At 42.6% G+C, this 6,212-nt stretch overlaps 2 non-coding genes across 2 annotated transcripts; one reads left to right on the top strand and one right to left on the bottom strand.

The window, feature by feature from the left end:
• Window positions 1-287: 287 nt before the first annotated feature.
• On the bottom strand, window positions 288-393 carry LOC120268119. Its single transcript, XR_005538794.1, has one exon. It is a non-coding gene; the product is annotated as a small nucleolar RNA R71 (small nucleolar RNA).
• A 4,563-nt stretch (window positions 394-4,956) lies between these two features.
• On the top strand, window positions 4,957-5,063 carry LOC120268185. The gene has a single exon (XR_005538858.1). It is a non-coding gene; the product is annotated as a small nucleolar RNA R71 (small nucleolar RNA).
• Window positions 5,064-6,212: the final 1,149 nt, after the last annotated feature.

Consider the following 6,212-nt stretch of genomic DNA (forward strand, 5'->3'; position numbering starts at 1 on the left):
ACTTTGAGTTGAAGCCGGCATTTATCCACATGTTGCAGCAATCCGCACAATTGAACGGTTTAGCCGATGAGGATCCAAACAGTCATATAGAGAGTTTTCTCGAGGTGTGTGATATGCTGAAGATGAACGGAGTGACGGATGATGCCATCAAGTTGAGAGCCTTCCCATTTTTCTTAAAGGGGAGAGCGAAGCAGTGGCTACACTCATTACCTAGAGCATCAATCACCACATCGGAGGAGATGGTAGAAGCTTTTCTTGCCCTTTATTTTCCTCCCAGAAAATTTGCAAAGCTTTGGAATGAGATCTCATCCTTTGTTTAGTTGGAATTGGAGTCTCTATTCGAGGCATGGGAAGGTTCAAGGAGCTCCTGAGAAAGTGCCCGCAACACGGATTCCCGGAGTGGATGATTGTTCAGACATTTTATAATGGTTTGAACCCGAGTACAAGGCAACTCTTTGATGCAGCAGTAGGAGGTACCTTAGGTAGCAAGACCCCCAATGAGGCCCGTCAGTTGATTGAAGAAATGGGGTTAAACAGCTACCAATGGAATGCTAGGGAGAAGAAGAAAGTGGCCGGTCTCCATGAGATAGATGCGATAACTTCATTGGCGGCTCAAGTGGAGAGTTTGAGTAAGAAGTTAGATTTTCTAACTTCAAATAGAGTGGCAGCCGTGACTAATTGCAACGGGTGTGGTGGAGGACATGCTCCCTCTGATTGCCCGATCTCTATTGGTGATGGTTCTTCGGTGGAGAACGTTGATTTCGTAGGTAATGGCATGAGACCTCAAGGAAACCCATATAGCAATACCTACAATTTTGGCTGGAAGAATCATCCCAATTTCTCATTCGGGTTGCAAAGAACATGCCGAACAAGAAGAAAGTCATGGGAAGCTTCATCATTCCGTGTAATATTGGCAATTCAGGTGAGGAAATGGCATTGGCTGACTCAGGGGCTAGTATCAACGTCATGCCATACACTTTCTTTCAAAAGCTAGGCTTGGGCGAGCCTAGGCCTACTCGGATAACTTTGCAACTAGCGGACCAAACAATGCGACATCCGAGAGGCATCATTGAAGACGTGCTTGTCAAGGTGGACAAGTACATTTTTTCCGGTTGACTTTGTAGTGCTAGATGTCGATGAGGATGCTGATGTACCCTTGATACTTGGGAGACCGTTCTTGCGGACTTCCAAAGCATTGATTGACATGGACGGTGAGAGCTCTACATTGAGAGTTGGAGATGACAAGCTCATATACCGCCTTCTTGAAGCCATCGCGACATTCTCTTGATTTCAATGATACTTTATATTTTTCTAGACACTCTTGATGAAATTGTTGATGAATACATGCGGGAAATGTTCAATCCGGATCCGTATAAAGGTTTGTTCGACCAATAGGAGGGACATGAAGATGTAATGATGCTTGGATCGATGGAAGAAAGTACCTGTCTACCCGGGGATCTTGAAGAAGATGCTCCGGAAAATAAAAAGAGATGCATGCACTATGAAACTCCCCCACACTTTAAGTTGTACATTGTCCCCAATATACACATGCAAGATCATTCATAATGTAAATCAATTAAATTCAGATGTGGAAGAAGCAATCAAAACAATACTCCCTTGACTCCTAGTGTTGAATTTGATGAAGCTAAGTCCTTGGGAGTGTTGTTCCAATAGGTTATGAAGCTCATACGGCCAAGTGCTGAAACACCTAGGCCGTGCCCATAACAAAGTCTCAATTACCATGATGACAAGACCATCTGCACGGATACACGAGGGGGTTTAGTGACGCTCAATAAAAACAAACATAACTCGAGTATACATAAGATAAGACAATGAATACAACTCGAAATACAAAATGAAAATAAACTCAAAATGAATGTCCTTTCTGAGTATACAAGTCGAAAATAAAATGCGGAAGTAAAAGATAAGGAAAAAAAAATCAAGTGTCGATGTCGTCCTATGGCTCTATTGCTGCTGGTGGTGGTGATGAAGTACATGGTGGGTCAACCGGTGTTGGAACAGGGTATAGAGGTGTCGGAGATACCAGGGCGATATGAAGGCGAAGCATTCATTCCTTATGTTGAGCATTACTTTTCTCGGGTTTTTACACTAATATGTGTGTTTTTATGTTACTTTTGTGCAGGTAGGGTTGTGAGGCCGATTATGAAGGAAAAAAGCCAATGTGGATCACAATGCACCGATTTTGGAAGAAATCTTGCTAAGGTTCAAATGCGAAGACGTAGGTCGAGTGTGAGATGCTAGAGTGTGTGCCAACCTCCTCATATTCTAATTGGCATATCCATTTGGAGTTTCACAAGCGCAGTCACACTCGAGCATTTCGACATATGCACATAGAACAAGAGCTCCACCAACTTGTCTATCATTGAAGAAGCAAGAGATCCACGACGTGAACGTGTGCCCGTTTGCGTTACCCTGATGAAAGTATGGATTCGAGAAGCTATTCAGGCCGGACAGTGTAGCAAAGTACTGTAACAGCACTGTTCACAGCTGACTGAGAAAACAAGAATTCAGAGAATCTACACGGGCGTGTGGAAATTATACATGCCCATGTGGAAATTCCACATGGGCTTGTGTAAAATCCACAGGCCCGTGTGGTCACCTGATTCCAGCCATATTTAAAGCCGATTCAGCCCCGATTTTAGTATTCTTTTGTCCATCTTTTTCCATATTTGAGAGAGGGCTACGGCTAGGGTTTTGAGGGGTATTGGCTAGGGTTTTGGAGAGGTTCTACGGCTCCGACATCGCGTGTCGTTTGGAAGAAGGTTATTAGGAGAGCTTTCATGCGACGCGATCCGGGCGAGGGTGTATCCTAGGCCGGACAAAGTGATCCCTTGTGATGAGTAGAGGACTCTCCACAAGACCATTGACATGACCATCGAGGGGCTTTTCTATGGATTCATTGCTTTTACATTCTATTTCTTTGAGTGTACTTAGCTCCATGGAGAGCTAAACCCCTAGTGGGTACTTGGGTATTTGTGAACCCTATGATGTATTTGTTTAATTGAATCTCTTTATTATGCTTTCAATTAATTGATGTTTATCGTGAGTTCCAACCTTGAATACTTGATTGTATAAACATTTCCCCTAGAGTAACACTAGGGTTGAGAGTTCTCGTTTGTAACCTTGTGAGTGAGTGACACACCACGAGCGTTAGACAAAGCTAGGTTAGAGAGGGTTGAGAGGGTGAGTCGAGAGGTACAGGAGCGTCCTCTTTCCCCTCTATCATGATAGATTCGACCTCTATTCCTGGAGTTATTTGCAGCCATAATAGAGTGAATGGTCTAAGTGATGAACTTCCGCTGGGGCTTAGTTGCGCGTGCAACGGAGTGAAGCGTTGAGGTGATCTTAGTATCTAGGGCTTAATCGTGGTTAGGAATCTTCCACCTGGACCAAAGGGTTGGGTCTATAATTAGGAAGAGATTTATCACTTGGAATCCCTAGAGCTCATTGCAACTCTATGCGAGTGCGAGGTTGAGAGGTTATCTAATCTCTTCTCTGGGACATGTATAGAGTTAGTCATAGTTGACCTTAGATTTGGGACTATGTAATTAAGGATTTCTACGACTCACCATTGCACTGATTAGGAAGCATAATAGAGTGTTCTTGGACTTGAAACAATTATCCTAGGTGGAGCATTATCCGAGTACCCCATCTTTATCGATTTCCTTACCTCCTCCTTTACTTGTGCTCTCTTACTTGTTGCTTTAATTTTGAGAATTGAATCATTGTCACAAGTATCACTACTGATCTTTCACATAGCTAAGAAGCGAATTAAGTGTTTTTATTCCCTACACCCCGTGGATTCGATAACCGCTCACCCCGGGATTATTACTTTGACAAACCCGTGCACTTGCGAGATATACGCAAGGGGACCTTGTCAGCATCTAAGATCACAGATGCAATCTCCTCCAACTTCCTCTTGTTGGTCAAGAGGTCCTTAAGAAATATTGCATAGCGAGGCATTTGAGATAACATCTCTATAAATGAAATGTTGATGTACAACTGCTTGAATAGACCTAAGAACATTTTGTATTTCTCATCATTTTGGTCGTTCTTCAATCTTTAAGCGTAATTGATTCTTGTCTTGTAAGGTGAGGGTGCCACCTCTTTCTCTTTGGCTCTCTTCACAACCTCCACAACCTCGGGTGACTCAACATTGGTCTTCTGACTAGGAAGTCTACTCTCAACTTCACAACCACTTCTCAAAGTGATCACCTTTACATGTTTCCTTGGGTTTGTCTCCATGTTTCTAGGCAAACTTCCTTGAGGTCTTTCCAGAGTGACTTTCATAATTTGGCCCACTTGATTCTCCAAGTTGTGCAATGATGCGGTGTGGTTGTGAAGTGTGTCTTCAACCGATTCAAATCTTGTATCAGATGTTGAAATGAACCTAGTCAAAGCCTTATCTAAGTCGGTCATCAGGTTTTGTCAACCCTTAAACTATATTATCCATGTTTGGGCTTGTTGTTGTGGTTGGAAACCCGGTGATGCCATAGTCTTCTTGATTACTCCATGAAAGGTTTGGGTGGTTCCTCCACCTCTGATTATAGGTCTTGCTATATGGATTTCCTTGACCTGTCATTACATTACCTACAAAATCAACCTGTTCTATGGAAGTAGTACCACCAATCAAAATAGGACAATTAGATGGCCCAGGTTCTCCCCAATACCCAGTGTAACTTATTGCAGCCGCCACTCTAGGAGAAGTTAGGGTGTCTAAGTTCCTACTTAATGACTCAACCTGGGCAGCCAATGATGTGACTACATCGATCTCATGAAGTCCGACTACCTTCTTTCTGTCCTAGTTGTTCCACTGATAACGGTTTATAGCTATTTCTTCGATGAGATGTCGGGCTTCTTCGGGGGTCTTGCCTCCTAAGGTACATCATGTTGCAGCATCAAGTTGAGAATCTCTGAATAATCATCGACTCGAGGAACCCATGTTGAGAACATTTCCACAGGATTTCCTTGAACCCATCCCATATCTAAAAAAGAGACTCCAATTATATTTGCACAAAAGAGGATATTTTATTCCTAAGCTTCGTCGATTTTCCTAGAGGGAAATATCAGGCAAGAAAAGCTTCTACCATCTCCTCCCATGTAGTGATCGTTTCTCTAGGTAATGAATGTAGCCATTGCTTTGCTCTTCCTTTAAAGGAAAATGGGAAGGCCCTCAACTTTATAGCATCATCTGTTACTCCATTAATCTTGAGCATGTCTGACAACGCCTCTTACGTGTGACTCGCAAGTGCATGGGTTTATCGAAGTAATAAATTCCAAGTGAGTGGGGTATCGTATCCACAGAGATTAGGGAATAAACATACCTAAATTGCTACTTAACCGAGTGAAGATGAATAATGATTGTGTTGGTAAGATGTGATGTAAACAGAAATAAAAGGAACAAGAATGAGAGGCACAAGTAAGTGAGAGGTAAGACAATCGATAGAAGTAGGGTACTCAGACAATGCTCCCCTTAGGAATTATTCTTCAAGTACAAGACCTACCATTATACTTCATAATTAATGCTTAGTGAGTCGTGGAAATCCTAATGCACAAGGTCCCAAACCTAAGGTCAACCATGACTAACCCTACACTATGTCCCGCCGGAGAAATCGCTCAGTCTTGAAACATCACACTGCACAAGGTTGCATGGAGTTCTAGAGATTCCAAGTGATAAACCCTATTCCTATGTCTAGATCAAACCATTTGGTCCAGGTGAAAGATCCCTAGTTACAATTAAGTCCCAGATACTAAAGTCACTTCATCCCTTTACTCTGTTTCTTGCACAACTAAGCCTCGGCGGAGTTCATCCCTTAGCACTTCACTCTATTGTAACCGCGAAGAGCTCTAGTAAATGGAGGTAGGATAAAACACACTAGAGGGGAAAGGGGACACTCTATTACCTCTCAATTCACCCTCTCAACCCTCTCCAATCTAGCTTTATCTAACCCTCATGGCGTGTCACCCATCCTTAAAGATTACCAATATCAACTCTCAATCCTAGTGTCACTCTAGGGGAGAGATCATTCAATAAGCATTTCAGATTAGAACTCAATTAAAAACATCAATTAAGGAAAGCATAATGGAACGTCAAAGAAACAATAACATCCTAGGGTTTACAAAATCCAAGTACCCACTAGGGGTTTAACTCTCCATGGAGCACAATACAATCAACAATGAAATCTAAAGTA

This window comes from Dioscorea cayenensis, chromosome 1, assembly GCF_009730915.1.
Source record: "Dioscorea cayenensis subsp. rotundata cultivar TDr96_F1 chromosome 1, TDr96_F1_v2_PseudoChromosome.rev07_lg8_w22 25.fasta, whole genome shotgun sequence".
In the NCBI taxonomy this organism is placed as follows: domain Eukaryota; kingdom Viridiplantae; phylum Streptophyta; class Magnoliopsida; order Dioscoreales; family Dioscoreaceae; genus Dioscorea; species Dioscorea cayenensis.